This window comes from Chiloscyllium plagiosum, unplaced genomic scaffold (assembly GCF_037043375.1).
Source record: "Chiloscyllium plagiosum isolate Xiang-an unplaced genomic scaffold, Cpla_swu_hap1 HiC_scaffold_50, whole genome shotgun sequence".
Lineage (NCBI taxonomy): Eukaryota > Metazoa > Chordata > Chondrichthyes > Orectolobiformes > Hemiscylliidae > Chiloscyllium > Chiloscyllium plagiosum.
Genome location: NW_028270188.1, coordinates 12,615,147 through 12,633,671, shown reverse-complemented (window position 1 = coordinate 12,633,671; position 18,525 = coordinate 12,615,147).

Here is an 18,525-nt window from a genome sequence, read left to right as displayed (position 1 = left end):
AAAACGTATTCACCCCTTTAACTGCCTGAGGGGCCTTCGGAACAGTGTCTCCTCCCTGGAACGGGATCTCTTCCCTCGGGATCTTATCGTTTGTTCAATTCACTGACGGACGGCCGTTCACAAACAATGTCAGGGACAGAACATTCCGGGGAGTGTCAGTTATAGAATGTCGGGGACAGAACGTTCCGGGGAATGTCAGTTATAGAATGTTGGGGACGGAACATTCAGGGGAATTTCATTTATAGAATGTCGGGGAGAGAACGTTCCAGGGAACCCCTTGACCTGTCCATCACATTTACCCCCATCCACTAAACCAACATGATGTACTGTGTACAGGCTACACATCTGTCCAGAACGGGGAGCTATGCAGAACACAGCAGGGCACTAATGTGTGAACCTGAAACAAATATGAATCCAGCATGGGGAGCTGCACAGACCACATCATTGCGTTATCTATAAACCTCCACCAGATAGTCTGACCAGCACAGCGACCTGTGCATTGATCACCCGTGAATTAATCTGTAAACCCGGAGCAGTTACCCTCCCAACATGTAGGACTGTGCACACCACCCCAGTGCATTGATCTGTACACCAGGAGCAGTTACCCTCCCAGCATGTAGGATTGTGTACAGCACCACAGTGCATTGCTCAGTAACACTGTGTTAGATCCATGCCCAGTGTGGGGAAACTAGCAGTCCATGCTGGAAGTGACAGGATGTGAAGCTCCCATCCATTTCCAGCTCCTTATCGCCATTGTGCCATGACAAGGGGGTGCTGTGGGTGTGAACATCACTGCCAGAGAGAGATGGTGGGGAAAGCACTTTAAATATCTTCACATGGGAGGAGTTTAGGTGTAGACAGAGAGAGTGCGACTGAGAGACAGTGTCATGGATGGATGTGTTCCCAGGTTTCAGAATGCTGAAAGGTAGACACTTCGATAGCATCCGGTAACATGAGCTTGTCTTCCCAGGAAAGATAGGAAAAAGGGATAATGGTTTGAGGTCAGATGAGCATTTGTTCTGCACCTTTGTAACTGGAATTGGCTTAAACAGAATATATGACTCATTGGGCAGATTCGAACAGTAATTTTTCTCAGTGCCATTTTCATTGAGTGTGACAGAGGGATTGTCTGGACGAGAATGAGTTAATTTCCCGGGGTTATCTGATTGAACTCACCACATTAACTACCCACCCCACCTCATGGTGTCCCTCTCATTCAATGCCAGCCCGATTCCCCCATCCATCATGGCTGGAGGTAAACACTATCGCCCGGATACCCCTGGATATTCCATGATCCCTGGCACTGGTGTCATCTCTAAAAGCCCAATGGGCACACGGTTGAGCTTTCTCCGTTTGGAGCTGCCCTGAACAGTTTACCCCGAGCATGGCAGGTAAGGGACAATTACTCCACGGTTTGTCGACAGGGACACGGAGGTTCTGGTGGATGGGCTAGTACAGAGTGGGGCATTGTCTTCCCAGAGGGGTCCACACCACCAGACCCACAGAGCATGGTCTGAGCTCACCACCCAGCTCAGTGCAGTATCTGCGGTCTGAAGTAATGTCCTGCAATGCTGGACAAGCATCAATAACCTTCCACGCTCTGTCAGGATAAGGGTCACCGTATTCTCTCTGCTCCCTCACACTCACTGTACATCTGTTATAGCACCTACCCCCGAACAATGCTCAAGGTCCACCACTCTCACTGCTGCATGCAATACCTTCTCTCTCTCTCCTCTCTCTCTCTCTCTCTCTGTCACCCCATCCACTTTAACCCCCACATCAATAGCACTGCATTCATACAACCCTGTCGACAGACTCCCTATGAAAACCTCACCATTTGCCATTATCCCCACCTACACCAGCACTAACAGCAGGGCCACCCACTCCCACCCTCACCCTCCTCTCCCCACCACGTGGGGAGGACCCTGGTAGGAGTCGGAGAGGACCGGGACGCCTCGTGTGGAGATTCTGATACATCCACGTCTCACGACCGAGTAAGGAGGAATGTTCAGTGAAGGGCAATTCTCACTTTAAACCCACTGGCAGCTCCCTTTCCCCCCGGCACAACTTAGAAGACGTGGCCCTGATGCCATCTCCCTTCTGTGTCGAGCTGGTACAAATGGACACCCCATGGTCTCGGTGGGTAGGAGGGTGCGCTCACAACACATCGTCACCCCCACCTCCCAGGAAGGGAGCACGGAGGGTCCCTCCTACACCTCCCCCTGTAAACAGCTCAGATACTGAAACTAATCTGTGATAGTTACTGCCCTCCCCACTTATTCTGATATCTTCAACAATCTGTGCTCACATACACGCAGCGCCCTCTGCTCCTGCAGCCCATTTATAATGGTACAGGCTGTTTTATTTTATCTTTCCATGTCCTTCCTCCCAAAGTGCATCACCTTACACAGGTCTGCATCGATCCCCATCTGCCCGAAAACTACACCAACGCGTGATTGTCCTGTTAGATTTCCATACTGTCCTCTATAGACTTCAAAGTTCTTCCAGGTTTGGTGCCAATGACAAACATTGAGATTGTCATAGCTTCTCAGTGCCCAAGAAACAACTGAAATCCTACCCCACTCTTGAGTATGAGCAAGTGAAATACTGATATATTCCAACGGAGGGAGTCGAATAATGAGATGTCGTCAACAGACCAACAAAACTCCTGACACACACTAGACACAGTGAATGAAATATTGATAAACCATTGAGCAAGAGAAATCCAGATAGGCTCTGCTTATCTTCATTGACATCATGGTATTAATGTTATGAAGTTGACAGTGTGTACTGTACCTTTAAGAGAGAATGAATGCTGTTCTGAACTGAGAGCTTACAGCACCTGTGTATATGAGAGGATGGCAGACCTAGAGTGTCAAGGACATATGAAAATATGTGATATTTGTGCGAGAAATAGATCCCTAAGTGGTTGCTCTTTGGACAACAATTCGAATTTTACCAAGCAGTTTAAAATATGCCACAGGATACTAAAAGCAATTCAAGTTTGATTTTATTGGTTTTTGAAAATTGAAACAATGAGATAATCCAATGTTGTGGATATTAGGAATGCAGGCATTTTGGAAATTGCAGACAGAGCAAATGCCACCTACGCACATCCAAGAGATTAGAAAACACTGTCTATCAAAGGTACCTTTTCAAATGGATGATATTCACAGTAAACAGAAAGAAGATGAACCAGGAACACAGGGGGAAGAAAACACCGAAAACGACAGTTTTGAAATTACATTTACGTAATTTTAATAAGTATCTTATTGAAAGTGTCTATCGTTATAGAGCTGGAGCCAGCTAATAAGCAGTTCAGAGAAAGGGAGCTATCAGAGTTGTGAATAGTTAATGTAATATGTTCACTTTCAGAGTTATAAAATAAATTGATGTTTTTATTTAAACAGTGGAATTTGGGAGTTCTCTGTCACTCAGATTTTAAACGTTTATGATGCAAATTGAGCGTTTCTTGTTGATTAGGTTAAATTACCAGATGAGATTCACGCCGTGTCCTAACAATTGCTGTGTGTGTGTTTCTGTGTGTCTCTGTGTGGGGCAGGTCTGGCAGTCTCTGTGGTGCTTAAAGTGATGCAATGCCACCCTCTGCTGGCCTCCCCACTGCACTGCACAGGCATTGGCAGAGGGTGAAAAACAACAATGATTCACTCAGAGAGGGGGAGGGAGAGGGCACGTGCTCACAACACCATTCAAATTGTTTTTTTTTTCTCTCCATGTACTGATCTAAACGTCTTTTAAACGTTGTAACTGCACACACTTCCAACACTTCCTCTGGAAGTTCATTCCACACACAAGTCAGCTTCTGTCTAAAATAATTACCTCTCGTGACTTTTGTAAACCTTTCTCCTCTGAACTTAAAATATCCCTCAGTCTTGAATCCCCCACTCTTGGAAAAATACATTGGCCCTTCAGTTTTTCTGTACCCCTCATGATTTTATAAACCTTCGTAACGTCAACCCCTCAATCTCATACTCTCCGCCTATCCAGCCTCTCCTTATCGCTCACTCCCTCCATTCCCAGCATCATCCAGGTTAATCTGTTCTGAACCCTCTCTACTTTAATAATATCAAGGTCAATAATATCAAAGTGAATAGTGAAGGTATTTTCTAAGTGTACAGGGAGTCTAAAACGAGAGGACATAGATTTAAAGTGAGTGGGGAAAAATGTGAGCTGAGGGGCAGCTTTTTCACCCAGAGGGTGGTGTGCGTATGGAATGAGCGGGCAGGATGACCAGACTGGTCACAGTATTCCAGAAAAAGGTCTCACCAATGTCCTGTCCAACCTCAACATGACGTCACAATTCCGATACTCAAAGGTCTGACTAATGAAGACAAGTGTATTAAACACCTTCTTAACCACACTATCCATATGCGATGCAAATTTTAATTAACTATACCAGACGGCCTCGTTCTCTGTTCTACAACACTGCCAAATACCCTACTTTTAATTGTATAGGTCCTGCTCTTGTATGATTAACCAAATGAAATACCTCGCATTCATCCAAATTAAACTCCATCTGTTACCCCTCAGACCAATGAGTAATATTACTGCTTCCTCACTCTCCCTCTTCAATTTTAAAATGCCCATCCCCTCTCCAGGAGCCTGCACACTCCAGCCTTTAAGTTCACAAAGACCAGCCTTGAAGTTCACAAAGACCCTGAGCTTAGGTTGCCTTGTGTGCTTTTGGGGAAGAGGGACAGATTGCAGACACAGTCAGTGGGGAGGAGAGGCTGGACAGGAATCAGCGGCCTGGTATCATTTCATGGTTTTAGGAAGAGGGCAGTCACGCATGTTATCGGTGGGCAATACTGATCGGAGTTTTGGGGACAGAAATTATTGTCTATCTTTGTCTTTGGTGTTTAGTAATAAATATCTATTCGAGACCCTTCATTGTGCAGAGTATGTCTGCAGGATTTATTTCCCTAATATTGCAGACTGCAGATAATAGCAGTTAACGATGTTCATTGTTTATTTCGATGGTACAGTACGTGAGCTCAACTTCCGAAAATTGAAACAAATACCTTGCATTTGTTTAACAATGAAAAACATTTTGTGTAGTTCAGTAATGTTAACCAGATTTTAAGAAATCCATACCGAGCTGAAAGCTGGTACTTAAAATGTGACCCAAAGTCTGGGGTTAGTTAAATCGTGTGGAATGGGTAGTACCCGTACCTCTAAGCCAGAACTCTGGATTTGATTCCAAATCCTAAACTTCTCTAGTAGTGTCCCTAACTCTGGACCAAACGGTCTGGATTCAAGTCCTGCCTGTTGTGGAGTTGTATGCCAGCATGTCAGACCAGGCTGATGAACAAACACACAGGAGAATCATGTTGCCGCTTTAGGGACTATTGCTGAGTGGTGGCACTGTCCCTATCTCCGGGCACAAAGTTTCAGGTACAAATCCCACAGAGATGTTTCATAATACGTCTTGACAAACTGATGAAAATAGTGTTAGAATTGAGTATTGATGGAGAAGGAAGAGGTGTCAGTATTGAGTTTTAGTATTTAGGCCCAGGGAAGACTGAGAGCACAGCCAATTTACAGCAGTAGAGGTTTATATAATCATAATAGCCACGGAGAGGGTGAGTAGTCATGGTTTCTTCCCAGGACGGGGCGTCCAAACGTAGAGGCCATTGGTTTAAAGTGTGAGGGGCAAGATTTGGAAGAGGCCTAAGCGACACCATTTCACACAGAGGAATGAGCTACCAGAGGAAGTGATGGAGGCTGGTCCAATTACAACATTTGAAAGGCATCTAGATGCTGACAGACCTGCTGAGTTTTTGCAACAATTTCTGCATTTGTTGAAAAATAAGATGCCTTCATTTTACCACAGGTGCTCTGAATGCATAAACGTTTAAACATTTTTAAATGATGCAGTCACGTATAAACACAATTTATTTTCTGCCAAGGAAAAAGCAGCAACGATGTACCTTCATGGAGCAGGGAATGTGAGGTAGACACAGTTTAGACAATGTTCAAGGAAACCTTATATGGTCCAGTTTGGGCGAGGATGATATTATTGTGTGACTCAACTCAGAGAGGAAGAAAATGTAATCTGCCCGAGAAGGAGTGGCCTATACTGCACTGTCTCTCCCTCATTGTTTCTCATCACAGCAGTGTGTGCAAGCAAATAAAATGTGTGCCAGAATAGTCTGAATAGTCACAGTCTGTTTTCCAGGATAAAGAGTCCAAAGCAAGAGGGCATATGGAGAAGGAGAGTGGGGAATAATTTAGAAGGGACCTTACGGGCAAGTGTTTCACGCAGAGAGTGATGTATGTTCAGGAAGTGCTGTCAGAGGAAGTGGTGAAGGCGGTATAATTGTACGTTTAAAAAGTGACTGAAAGAAGAGGGATACTGGCCATATGCTTGCAAATGGGACTAGATTTGATTTGGTTATCTGGTCCGAGTGGACAAATTGGACTAACGGGTCTGTTTCCATGCTCTATGGCTCTCTCATTCTATAATAGGAATGAGGAGTCAGAATTCTTTTCTGGAAGTTTATCGTGCCTCTATGTTCACATTGATACAAGACTGACTTAGTTAAGCAGTTGACAGGGAATTGTGTTATGGATAATAAGATACAGACAGGAGAGTGGAGCTGAGACCACAACCTGACCAGCTACAATCTTAGTGCCTGGTGGACAAAGGTCAAAGTGTCTAATGACCCACTCCTGCTCTTCAGTCCCATGCTTCAGTGTTCCATTCAGCCCCTCAAACCTGCTAGACACGAGCAGCTGGAGTCCATTACTGCTATCACCTGGTGCACGGAAGCATGGAAGACCATTCAGCCCCCCCAGTATTGTCACACACGGTTTGAGGTGATTTGGGAAATGTAATTTGAAAACCCAGGCTGGGTATGAAAGAGGCGCCTCATCTCTCTTTACAGAGCTTCCCCTTTCTGCAAATTGTAGTTCATTTGTTGGTCATGATGTAGACCCAGATTAACTGTGAATATGGCCCCCATACCTCACCCAGAAATGGCTCACATCGCTTACTGCAACATTCAATAACTGCCCTTCCAGGAAAATAACACCAACTAAGCTTCCAATAACAGAATGTGAGAACATGAGATACAGGGGCAGGACGTCCATCCCTCAAGCCTGCCTTGCCCTTCACTAAGATCATGGCTGATCTGCTCTAAGTCTGAATTCCTCTTCAATGTCCAAATCTTCATAGCCATAAACTCTCTGTCAGGTTCAATCCATCTACCCCTTCTTTAAATACGTTGTCATCTAGCTCTCCTAACATGATGGAAAAGCAAATTGCTGACATTCAATACCCTCTGTTTGAAATTAGCAGCCCCTGCTCCTGTACCATGACCTGTTGCTATGAACATATGATATGAACACAAAATTTCAGATATCAGTGACTGGCCCTGACATCAAGGCAGTGCTTGACTGAGGATGACGTCAAAGAGTTAAACAAAATTGGATTTGTTTGGGAATCAGCATAACCTCCCCACTGGTTGGAGTCAATCACAGGAAAATGGAATGTGTTTGTGGTGTGTGGATGTCCATTATCTCAGTCCCGGGACATCTCTGTGGGAGATCCTCAGGTTAGCTTCCTCTTCACAAACATCTTCAGCTGCGTCATCAATGCCATTCCCACATCATAAGGTCAGAAGAGGGGATGTTTCTTGAAGGTTATTTAATGTTCACAACAATGTGTTCCCCCGTCAGCTCCTGAACCAGTCTGTGTCCATGTGCAGCAAGACGTGGACAACATTCAGGCTTGTGCTGTTAAAGTATATGTCGCATTCATGTAACTGTACTGGGAGACGCTGTTTAATCCCACAGGGACTGGAGAAACTCATTCAGCATCTCAAGCTCAATTCACAGGAATATGAGGAAGCCATTCAGCCCATTGAAACTACTAAACAAGAAAAGGGATAGCCCATTCAGACCCTCCTGCCTATTACACAGGAAGCAATGAGTCCAGTGTTATGGACCAGGCCAGAGGCCCTTAAAAATATTTTGACGTGGTTGTTTAAATCCAACCCTTATGTTATTCTAAAGGTAAATATAACAACTGGTTCAGATGTAATGTAATAGGATCGTATCTACAGAATAGTAGATACGATCCTGTTACTGACTAATTGTACCAATATAGTCAGATCCCATAAACATAACCACTTGGCAAAAAAAAGCAGATTCTCACATACAGTTCTCCAGGAGGGAAAAGCAATAAAGCAGCATACAGGAAAAATGGTCAGAGAGTAGCAGCCAGGAGATAGTCACTGAAACGTATAACTCTGTGGAAACCCCAGCAGTTTCTGATGTTACTGAGAAACCTTGAGTCATTAAACACAGGAACAGGAGGAGGCCATTCAGCCCCTTGAGTCACTTATACAGGAACAGGAAGAGGCCATTCAGCCCCTTGAGTCACTGACACTGAAACAGGAAGAGGCCATTCAGCCCTTTGAATCACTTACACAGGAACAGGAGAAGGCCATTCAGACCCTTCAGTCACTTATACAGGAACAGGAGGAGGCCATAAAGCCCCTTGAATCACTGACACAGGAACAGGAGGAGGTCATTCTGCCCCTTGAGTGACTTACTCAGGAATAGGAAGAGGCCATTTAGCAACTTGAGTCACTGATGCAGGAAGAAAAGGAGGCCATTCAGCCCCTTAATTCACTTACACGGGGACAGCAGGAGGCCATTCAGCTCCTTGAGTCCATAATACAGAAACAGGAGGAGGCCATTCAGCTCCTTGAGTCACTTACACAGGAACAGCAGGAGACGACTCAGCCCCTTGAGTCACTTACACAAGAACAGGAGGAGGCCATTCAGCCCCTTGAGTCAATTATACAGGAACAGGTGGAGACTATTCAGCCCTTTGAGTCACTTACGCAGGATCAGGAGGAGGCCATTCTGACCCATGAGTCACTGACACAGGAACAGGAGGAGAAGACCTTTCAGACCCTCAACGCTCTTAAAAAGGGTCAGAATGAGGTAATCAATGCTGATTCCTGATGAAAAGCTTATGCGTGAAATGTGTTTTCTCCTGCCCCTCGGATGCTGCCTGACTTGCTGTGCTTTTCCAACATCACACTCCCGCCTCTGATTTCCAAGCATCTGCAATCCTTACTTTCTCCTAATTGATGCTCTAACATGATGAACAAGTGGAGCAGAGGCTGCACAGACAGACTGCTCCACGTTGTTCCAGGGGGCTCCGTTGCTCATGGTACACACGTGGGACTTTAACGTGTTTTTTTCGCAGTAAGGAGGGAAGCGAAATGCTTTGTGTGAAATCTCAAGAAGTCATCTTTCAACTCCGAGAAGACAGTATAGTATTCTCTATGGAGGGCAGAAGCTGGTGAGAATGGCTATCTGTTTCAGATGGAAGGTATTGTGGCTGCTGTTGGGGATTGTGAACATGGTGTTCAATGCAGGGTCAAACACTAACTGCTTATTAATACGTGGAGAGTTAATTTGGGCTTAGAAACAATTAGGAAAGCCATGTTAGACTGATGAATGGACTCTCTAAGTTCAACTAATGCTGATCTTGTTCATGTTGCTCTTGTCGAGTGCACGTCCTGTGCAGTGTAACATGTAAGCCTTACTCTGTACAAGTCTATTTACCCCATGACCTGTCTGACCATGCTTACCATGATCTGCCTCCACTGCTCATAAATAAAGTGCTTCCCTGTACTGATGTACGCATGACATGAAATCATACCAATTAGACCTGGGTAAAGTATGGAATTTCTCACCCTATCAATGTCTCTTCTGGAAATAAGTGATCACAATCAATCCTCAAGTTTCAGTGCCACAATCTCTACTCTCTCATAGCTCGACAGATGAAACACTCAGCTTCTTCCCTCTCATTTCATGGTACAGGCATCTGTGTCTGTGGTAAGAAGATTATTCCTTACAAAGGAGATCAAATCTGTAGATATTGTATCAAATTCTCCATCTGCAATGATCCATAATTGTAGGAACATGGCTTTACTTAGATTCTTGAATCAGTAGGCATAGAGAGCAGTAGACATAGTCTGTATAAATTTCAGTAAGGCCTTTGATTAGGTTCCACATGATAGCTGCTTTGGAAGACTCGATCGCATAGCATGCAGGGGGAGCAGACAAATTGGAAATACAATTGGTTTGATATTAGGAAGGAGAGGTTAATAGTGGAAGAATGCTTGTAGGGATGGAGGCCTGTAACGTTTTTAAATTAATTTTTGGATCAGGGCATTGCTGGATAGGCAGCATTTATTGCCCATCTTAACTGCCCACAGGGCAGATAAGGGTCAAACACTTTGTTGTGGGTCTGGAGTCACATGGAGGTCAGACCAGGTAAGGATGAAATTTACCTTACCTGAAGGATATTAGTGAAAAGGTGGAGAATCTCGGGGTTTTCTGCTGGGCCCATTACTATTTGCTATCTCTTATCAATGACTGTAATGAGACTGTAACAAGCATAATAATTAAATTTTCAGACGACACTAAAATATTCAGTATCGTGGACAGTGAGGAAGGTTATCAAAAATGCAGCAAGACCCTGATCCACTGGAGAAGTGGGCCCAGAACTGGCAAATGGAGTTTAACATAGATAGGCGTGAGGTCTTGCATTTTGGAAAGTCAAATCAAGGTAGGTGTTTCATGGTGAATGGTAGGGCCTTAATGGGGGTAGCGGACAGAGAGACTTTGAAGTTCAGGTTCACGGTTCTCTGAAAGTGGAGTCACAGGTAGACAGAAGACTTTTGGCACACTGTCCTTCATCAGTCATGGCAAGTTGGGAAGTTATGTCCCAGATATACAAGATTTTAGCGAGGCAACACTTGAAGTATTGTGTTCAGATTTTGTCACTTTGTTATGGGAAAGATGTTATTAAACTAGAAAGAATGCAGAAGAAATTTAGAAGGATGTTGCCACAACCCAATGGTCTGAGTAAAAGGGAGTGTTTGGATATTCTCAGACTTCTTCTTTAGAGCAGAGGAGACTGAATGGGGAACTTTTAGAGGTATATAAGATCATGAGGGGCATGGATATGGCGAATGCCCTGGGTCTTTATCCAAAGTTTGGAGAATCAAGGATGAGAGGCATCAGTTTAAGGTTAGATGGAAGGAGATAAGAGAACCTGAGGGGCAACGTTTTCAACATAGAGACTGGTACGCAGATATAAAGAGCTGCTAGTGGATGCGTTTGGTGGGGAGATGTACAGTAACAACATTAAAACGCATTCGGACAAATATATGGATAGGAAAGGACTCGAAGGATTTGGACCAAGTGCAAGGAAATGGGATTAGTGTAGACGGATACTTACGCCGTGGATGTCGAACCCCTCTGTTAATTACAGCAAACACCAGAAAAGCTCACTTCGCCACGTAATTTGTTTAAATATGATTGACAAAAACTCCGACATTCCACTATTTAAAGAAAAATAACAATTTAGTTTCTTACCTTTAATAGTGATCACTAACAGCAACTATTCACAAATATAAATCCCCTTTTCTTAACCGCTGACTATCTGACTCCAACTCGGTAAATCAAACGCTGTTCCTATAACCCATGTATGAAACATTGCATTCAATTAATTTCAAGACCACACAGCCTCGGTGTCCTCCGCTTCTTTCACTCTTCCAGCTGCTGATATCCATGGGTCATCTTCCGTTTTTTTTAACTAGGTTTTACATGTAAAGGTATCTTTGATAGAGAGTGTTTTAGATGGCCAGTTACCTCTCTGTCTCTATAGCAGTTGCTCTGCCGTTCATTGGTAGTTGCTCTCCGTCTAGTGTTCAAAATTCCAGGTGAATATACTCCCGCTGACACATTAAATTCTCATAATTTGATTGGTTTCCACCTGTCCAAATAATGATATTCAAATTCCATTGTCTTCTGGTATCCTGGTCATTATTTAAACTAATTATTACCAAAACAACAACCAAAACTCAGGTATTCATTTACCAGCCAATTGTAACATTTGGAAAAGCCTGACCATTAGCTGGCAGCTCTGGCTGTACACTATAATCAGCAAAATCCGTTCTGTCTTAATGTGACCAGACATGCTTTCAGCTGCATAACACCTCCACCCCACTTTCAGGAAAAAGAAATGAAGCATCAGACTGAAAAGATGGCTTCATTTCTTTTCCTGCAATTCTGAATCACAAAACTACGAAATTCAAAAGTAATTAATCTAATACCTTTCGTATTAATTCTGCACACAAATATAACATTGGAATATGTCAAATCGTATCTGCACTTTTTCCTTTAAATCTGCGATAACACATCTGCTATCACAATTTTACGGTCCACAATATGTATATTTTTGCAGTTAACAGTCGGTAACATCAGACTCCAAATAGATATTCTCATATTTTAGTCGTTAAATCTTTCAAAAAATGCAAAAGGATTCTAGTTTTATACATTCACCTCCGCCATAATAAAATAAATATTGTCAGACCACTGCCAAACTCAATAATCCCTTTCCAATAGTGGAACATTTTCTTTCTGGTGAGTGTTCGGTTTTTTTTTTACAGGTAGCCAACTGGCCATTCTATTCCATTCTCATGTTCCGTCATCAATACATCTCAAACCCCTGCATCGCTCGAAACAATCGCGATTTTAAAGTCTTTCAAAAATTTGGTGTAGCTAAAACTGCTGCGGTAGTTAATGCTGATTTTGAATTCTCAAATGTTTGCTGGAATTGTTCTATACACCAAAGTTTTGCGTACAATTTTAGTAAATCCATCAGTGGTTCAACAACGCTATTGAACTTTGAAACAAGCTTCCAATGGAATCCACTCAGTCCCAAAAATCGAAGCTCCTCTTACATCGAGGATGGTTGTGAACATATCTCAAAGCCCTTCGTCTTTGTGTTCCATGAAGTCAACCTTCCATGTCCAATGTAATGTCCCAAGGACGTCACCTCTGCCTTCGCAAATTCTGTTTTCTTCTAATTTATTATCAGTTTTCCTTCTTGCAATCGGTCAACGAGCTCTGCCAACAGTAACATATGATTTTTCCATGACTTGCTAAAGATCGCTGCATCTAACAGATAAATTGCACAATTTGTTATTCTGGCCACAACTTTGTTCACGAGTCTTTGGAATGTGACTGATGCATTAATCATTCCAAAGAGAATCCCTTTGAATTGATGTAGCCCATTTAAAGATACAACCGCAGAAACTTCTTTCACTTTCTCAGATAAGGTTGCCTGCCAAAAACCATGCAGTATGTCCAACTTTGAGATGTGTGTGGCTTGTAAAACATTATGTATGCAGTCTTCGAATCTTGCTATTGGATAGGATTCTGATTTTGTTTCAACGTTGACCTTCTGATAGTCCACACAAAATCACGGAGCCCGATCAGGTTTGGGAACGAACAGAATCAGTGTACTCCGCTCGCTCTGACTCACTTCAATGATATTTTCATTGAGTATCGCATCTACCTCCTTCTGGATCTCGGTGGCTTTGTGAGGATTAAGCCTGCAGGAGTGTTGTTTATCAGAACATCAATCCCAACTTCCATGGTTCTACAAATGTCCTCATACTGCTGCAATGAAAAACCAACTGCGTTAAATGCTTCTGCAACAGACAGCTCGCTATCCTCTCCCACTCCTCAAGAACTTCCTTGTTAATTAAAGGATTTTGCGTCACATCTGACCTCATTACATCTGTATTTGATTCCTCACTCTGTGGGGCAGTAACTAACAGCAGTTTCTCCTGTTCCTTATCTCTACATTAGTAAGTTTACAATATATTCACATGGAATACCTGCTACGTTTATTATACCCCGCATTTTTACCAGATAGTTTATCTGAATCTACTTTTTTCTCCATTTGGAAGGGGTCTCTAAACTTGGATTTGAAGGGATTTCCTCCCACTGGTGGCATCTCCACGGAAAAAAAAACTATCAAATTTCATAGATTTCATAGCCACTTGCTTCATTCTATGCTGCGCCTTCTTCAGGTGCTGTTTAGCTAACTCACATACTCTCTCTAATCTCTCCCTCACCTCAGAAACATCATCCAAGTATCAGATCTCCGACTCTGGTCATGTTAATTTCTCTTTAATTCTAGAAGTCCTCTCACTTCATGTCCGAATATTAATTCAAAGGGAGTAAACTAGGTAGATACGTTCGGGGCATCTCTAATGGCAATCAATTTAATGGGACACCTTTATCCCAATCATATGGCCAATCCTGACAGTACGTATTTAAAATGGTCTTCAGCGTCTGATGCCAACTTTCCAAGGCTCCCTGCGATTTAGTTTGGGACGCACTTGATTTGACGTGCTGTATACCTAAGCTTTCCATGATTTACTTAAAACGTCGAGCGGTAAATTGACTCCCTTGGTCTGACGGAATCTCTCTAGGTAGCCTGTACTGAGTAAAGAAAGCTACCAACCCCTCAACCACCCTTTTTGCCTCAACACTCCGTAATGGAATTGCCTTTGGAAATCTGGCAGACACATCCATTATGGTCAGCAAATATTCGTTTTCACTTTTAGTTTAGAAAGATGGCCTACGCTACTAATCATAATCCGCATGAAAGGTCCGTCGAACGCAAGAATTGGCAACAAATCTGGTTTTAGCCCTGCCTGTGGCTGACCTACAATTCGGCATATATGACACACATGGCAAAAAAATAGCCACATCCTTGTGCATTCCAGGGCAATACCTTATCCTGAGTCTTCCAGGTGACCTCCTGCAGGTATACCTAGATGACCTCCTATAGGTAGTCTATGTGATAGCTGTAACACTTCCTGTCTGTATGCAACCGCCAAAACAATCGAGTCAACTTTGGCCCATTTCTCCTCTACATTAACCTGCCATGGTCTCCAATTTCATTTAGGATTCTGTCTTTAAGTTGCTAACGCTCGACAATATATTCTGATTCATTTTCTGAGTATGCATCAATTTATGTAAATTTCTGTTTTAAGGCCATTAGTCTTTCAGGACTAAACACCTCTGCCTGTTCCAGTTTTTCCAGCACTGTTACATGAAACAACGGGCCAGCTAATTAAACTTCCGCTGTTTTGTCTTTCTCTTTACTTTTCACTTCTTGTCGTAACTTATGACAGTGAGATCTTGTTATTACACAGTCTGGAAACTTTCCTGGGTATTTGGCTTTTAACTCCTCAGTTTCCTGGTCTTCCTTTGGCTGCTCCACCACAAAAGGTGTCACTCCCACCCTGGATCCTGCTAAATTATTCTCAAAGATAAAACTTTATTTCTGAAACTGTCGGTCTGTCACTCACTCCCACGGTTTCATCCCCAATCTTGATTTGGATCTCCAACCCGACTTTACACAGGGAGCACTAAATTTATGTTCCCATTCCACAAATTATCACTCTCTCAGATAACATGTCAGAAAGAATGCAAATACTTTCATCATTTACTTTTAGAAGCTGAGAGAATTTGAGGATTACAGATACTGGAGATCACAGTTGAAATGTGTGGCGCTGGAAAAGCACAGCAGGTCAGGCAGCAGCCGAGGAGCAGGAGAATACACATTTCAGGCGTACTCCCTTCATAGGGAAACTGAGGGATTGGGGGAAAGGGTTCTGAGAGATACATAGGTAGGTGGGTGTGGAGCTGGGCGGGAAGTAGCTTGGAGGGCGATAGTTAAATGCAGGTAGAGGGGTGATGGTGATAGATCAGAGGGCAGGGTGAAGCAGATAAGCGGTAGGACAGCTGGGACCTTCCAACCACACGGCATCAACGTCAACGTCATCAGTTTCCAATTGTCCCCTCTCCCAACCTCATCCCAGATCCAACCCTTCAACTCAGCATCGCCTTCTTCAACTCTCCTGACTGTCCACCTTCCTTCATACATGTCCACACCACCCTCCTCTCCGACCTATCACGATTATTCACATCTTCATTTTCCCATCGCCTTCCCAGTGACCTTCCCCCCAGCCCCCGTCTACCCTCCTATTTACTGTTTTGCCCACTTCTACCCCCTCACCGCCATTTTCCAGATGATAAGTCGATGTTCCGATGCTGCCTGACCTGTTGTACTTTTCCAGCGCCACACTTTTCGAATATTAGAGTCTGAGCAGATCCCGTATCTTGCAAAATTATATCTTGTTGTCCTTCTCCCCTGTTCTTTCGGAGTAAACTTTCCCCACAGAGGTGACTTCTTTATAGAGATCAGATACTAACTCCATACCCAGCCCCTACCACGGCTGTGCACTCTCCTATAGCTCCTCAACGTTTATGGGTTTTCTTTACTACTTCCACTCATGCCACTGGCTTAGCCTCTTTTACCACATCTTTTCCAAAAGTGCCTTTCTTCAGCGACTAGCATTGTGACTTTGTGTGTCCCACTTATGGATGTGAAGACACATTTTCCCAGTGCCATTCTTAAATCACCGGCACTGTAATTCCGGTATTGTGAAACCACTTGAGGCCTTTCACCTCCTTTCAACCCTCTTGGACTTCTTTATTAACCTAAGTTAACCATTCCCAGTCTTCTCTCAACCTTTATTTTGTAGAGTAGGATCTCCCCTTCTCCCAATTTCTGCCCCTCACAGGAGGAAGATCCGACCAGAAGCTAAATTGCAGCTCATGCACCAACGCATATTGACCTGCCATCTCTGCCACTATTCTCACTTCTTCAACTTCCTGTTCATTTTAATGAACTCTGATCATCTCTGGAAATGAGTTTTTAAATTGCTCCAGCAAAATGATTTGTTTCAAAGCCTTACATGTCTTGTCAATTTTTAAGGCCCATGCCCATCTATCAAAATTACTATGTTTAACTCTTTCAAACTCAATATAAGTCTGACCTGGTTCCACCATTCTGTTTCTGAACCGCTCTCTAAATACCGCTGGTCCCAATTCATAGGCATTCATAATAGCCTGTTTGACATCTGCAATACCTCTTGCCCCCTCATCTGACAGAACTGCACATACCTCACTACTTCTGCCTACCAGCTTAGTCTGAACTGGCATTACCCACATGTTCTCTGACCACTCCATCTGTTTATCCAATTTTTCAAAAGAAATAAAAAAGGCAGCCACATTTTTCTTATCAAAATGTTGCAATGTTTTGCCATATTTATGTATATCCATACCTTCTATTTTAATCTCAATCCTGTTGAGTTGACTTTGCTGATTAATTCGTATCTTCTCAAGTTCAAATTCTCTCTCTCTCTCTTTCCTCTCTCTTTCTCTTTCTCTTCTACCTCTCTTCCTCTTTCTTCTCTTTTTCTTTTTGTCTCACTTTTTAATCTTCTAACTGCACGTACTGCATTTGCAATCTATCTTTTTCGAACTCTACATCACTCACTGTCAGGTTCTCCGATACACTGGAGTGCGTGACCAACTATATTGAAATTTCAGCTTCCCCTTTGCCCCTGGTTAAACCCAATTCTAACATAACTCTAAATATACGCTCTTCTTCTGTCTTTCTAAACTTCCTTGGCAAATTGGGAATCATTTTCAGACCCTAGAACCTCTTTAACAATGTTAAATCCCATTTCTCTCACTTTTCATTTAATCGCCCACATGTAACCAAAATGAAACATATTTACTGACCTAAGTTTTATTTAAAGATCTCAAACAATACTTGCCATGTGTTGGAATCTGCTGGGACCTTTTGTACCCCTAATCTGTTCACATCTGTCCAAATCCTGAATGACAAGCCCCCAAACTGTTATGACATCTATGTCGAACCCCTCTGTTAATAAATACCAAACACCAATAAAAACTCACCTCGCCTCGTAATCTGTTAAAACATGAGTGACAGAGAACTCCCAACTTTCAGCATTCAAAGAAAAATAACAATATATTTTATGAACCCGAATAGTGAACATTAAACAACAACTATTCACAAGTACAAAACCCCTTTTCTTAACTGCTTGCTAACTGAAAAAACTCTGAACATATGCTGTTCCATTAACCCACTTATTAAGCATTACGTTAACTTAATCTCAATATCGCACAGTCTCTGTCTTCAGTCTTCCAGCTGCTGATCTGCCTGGGTCACTTTTTTTCTGTTTTATTTTACTGTAAATAAAGTACATTGCATAGAACAATTTTTCTCATTTGAGACCAAGATGTTAGATGTCCAGTTAGCTTTCCCATTAATTTTCAAAATACCAGGTTTATATACTCCCCATGACACATTTAATTTTCATTGTTTGATTGGTTTCCAGGTGTTCAAACAACAAAGTTCAGCTTCCAGTGGTTTCTGGTATCCTGGGCATGATTTAATTTATTGGTTACATTTGAAAGTAACTTTTGGCATCACAAGTACGAGTCCCAACACTCTCTCTAATGGATGTGATAGATTAGGGGGCATTCTTCTTTCTGGCCAGGTATGTTAGATATCTGCCCCGTTTATTACCATACTCAAATAACCTCTGTTTCGCAAAGGAGATGTGCTGTCTGAGTAAGTGCAGCATTCAAAGTAGTCCTGAGGGCTGTAACCTGCTGCAACTTGGTTACAGACGGTCTGTCAAGAAATGTTGTTTCAGCTGCATTCAGGCAAGCCTTGAGCATACGCAGCTGCTCTGCCTTCTGATGCTTCTTGGTCGCTGAGTATGAAATAAT